At 39.4% G+C, this 2,875-nt stretch overlaps 1 non-coding gene across 1 annotated transcript; it reads right to left on the minus strand.

Annotated features, from left to right (window-relative positions):
- Positions 1-708: 708 nt before the first annotated feature.
- On the minus strand, positions 709-815 carry LOC127089699 (small nucleolar RNA R71). The gene has a single exon (XR_007791257.1). It is a non-coding gene; the product is annotated as a small nucleolar RNA R71 (small nucleolar RNA).
- Between the last annotated feature and the right edge of the window lie 2,060 nt (positions 816-2,875).

Raw genomic sequence — 2,875 nt, forward strand, 5'->3', positions numbered from 1 at the left:
CTTAGAAAAACACCGAACCAATTAGAAACGATAGATTGATAGTTAGGTCTCTGTGGGATTGATATCTTTTAAAACTACGCGATAAACTGTGCACTTGCAGTTAGTTATTCCGATAGACTATAAATCTCACAAACAAGTTTTTGGCACCGTTACCGGGGACCAATACCGTCAAATTTTGTAACCTGTTGTTACACCATCTAGATTAAGGCAAAACCCTCGCAGGTCAATGCAAAGAACTCACATCACCGAAACTTTAGAAAATCCAATAACTGAACCAGAAAAGTACGTAAGAGCTCGGTTATTGCTCTAACGAATCAAAAAAGCAATGGAAGAAGACCAAAATCGTAGGCCACTCAAAGAGTTTGCTCTACCCCCTAATGAAGAACCTCATTCGAGCATTGTCAACCCAACTATTACAATTAACAACTTTAAATTGAAGCCTGCTTTGTTGCAAATCGTGCAACATAACCAGTTCGCTGGTCTCCCAAGAGAGAACCCAAACCATTACCTAAAAGTTTTCATTCAACTAGCCGACACGCTTAAATGCAATAACGCTGCTCCTGAGGCGATACGTCTATGTTTATTCCCTTTCTCCCTCAGAGACAGAGCGTGATCATGAGTGGACTCCCTTCCAGCTAATTCCATCACTACTTGGAATGACCTGAAGAAAGTATTCCTTGCTAGATATTTCCACCTAGTAAGACCGCCGTTCTACGTAACCAAATTACCAGATTCACTCAATAGGATAGTGAGTCCCTTTTCGATGCTTGTGAAAGGTACAAGGAGCTATTAAGAGCTTGTCCATATCATGGATTAGAACAATGGCTAATCATCAACACCTTCTACAATGGACTTCTCTACAACACAAAGATGAGTATCGACGCTTTCGCCGATGGTGCGCTAATGAACACGCCTTATCCCAAGGCATGTGCACTTATTGAAGACATGGCTCAAAACCATTACCAATGGGGGTACAGAGCGTGTACAAGTAAAGAAGAAAGAGACTAAAGGAGGCATATACGAGGTTAGAAACTTCGACCATATGAACGTCAAAATGGACACCCTAACCCAGAAATTCGAAAGCTTAGTCATAAACCCTACAACTACCATAGCTGCAGTACAACCCGGATGAGAAATCTGTGGAACACTAGGACATGTGACTTTCGAGTGCAGTCTACTAGCTGAAACAAACCCAGACCAAGCCAACTATACCCAAGGAAACCCCTATTTAAACACTTATAACCCTGGATGAAGGAACCACCAAAACTTCTCTTACAAGAATAATAACCCTACTTTCCCCCAAAATTCTACTCCTCAAAGACTAGAAGGTTTCCAATCCCAAAGACACTCACAACTGATACAAACTACACCTCAGAAGTCAAACCTTGAGAAGATTATGGAAGATTTTATCACGAGTTAGGCTCGAGAGAATAAAGAATTCATGAATCAGAACGTCCAAATTAATGAACTGATTTCACAATTAGGAAATAAGGTTGATTCTATGGTTACCCACAACAAGATGCTTGAAACTCAAATCTCTCAAGTAGCACAATAACAAGCTGTCCAGGCTACACCAGAAGGATTGTTCCCTGGACAACCTCAACCTAACCCTAAAGGCCATGCTAATGTTATTTCGCTATGAAGCAAATTTTAATACGATGGGCCTAAAATTCCAAAACCACCAAAAGAAAATGTTGTGACTACTCCAGAAAAACAAAAAGAGGATCTCGTAGTACCAGAAAACGAATAGAGAAGGATATTAATGGTAAGGAGGTAGTGAATGATAATCAAGAAAATCGAACATATGTACCGCCACCACCCTACATACCACCGATTCCATATCCGCAAAGGCTCAAACAGACTAAACAAGACACCCAATACAAGAAGTTCGTGAAAGTAATTGAGAAACTTCACATCGAGATACCTTTTACCGAAGCCATTACCCAAATACCATCATATTCCAAATTCCTAAAAGACATCTTAACAAACAAGCGCAAGCTCGATGATCCCAAACTTTTATAATGCAATGCAATTGCTGAAAACAATTTAGCAAAGAAACAGAAAGATCTTGAAGCTTTTCGATACCATGTGTTCTAGGAATACATGTCATAGACAAATCATTATTGGATTTAGGAGCTAGCGTAAGTTTGATGCCTTTAGTAGTTTGTGAAAGACTAGACCTAGGAGACATGCAACCAACTAGGATGTCCCTTCAACTGGCAGATCAATCGGTTAAGTACCCAATAAGTATATTAGAAGATATCCTAGTTAGAATCAGATAACTCTACATCCCCACTGACTTTGTCATAATGGGTATTAAAGAAGACGAAGAAATCCTTATCCTTCTAGGAAGACCATTATTAACAACTGTTGGAGCCATAAGAGATGTAAAAAGAGGTAAGATGACTTTCGAAGTAAGTGACGAGAATGTAGAGTTTATCCTGTCCAAATTTATGAAAGCACCCGCCATGGATGACTCTTGTTGTGCAATTAATATCATTGATGAATGCATAAGAGAATTGGATAAGGAAGAGCATATCAAAACAATAAAACTACCTTCGACGCCCATAATGGAAGACGATAGATTTAAGTCAGTTACACCTTACATTGGCAATAACCTTAATGAATGCTTAACACTTACCCCTGATCATATGCCAAACTTTCAGAAGCCCAAAATAGAGCTTAAGGAACTGCCTAAGAACTTGAGATATGAGTATCTTGATGAAGAACTTAACCATCCAGTTATAGTAAATGCCAACCTTAACAGAGGTGAAATCGATCAACTCTTAGAAGTCCTAAGAAGATACCTTGCAACTCTAGGCTATACCATCTCAGACTTGAAAGGGAAAAGTCCCTTTGTGTGCATGCATCAAAT

This window comes from Lathyrus oleraceus, chromosome 5 (assembly GCF_024323335.1).
Source record: "Lathyrus oleraceus cultivar Zhongwan6 chromosome 5, CAAS_Psat_ZW6_1.0, whole genome shotgun sequence".
NCBI lineage: Eukaryota > Viridiplantae > Streptophyta > Magnoliopsida > Fabales > Fabaceae > Lathyrus > Lathyrus oleraceus.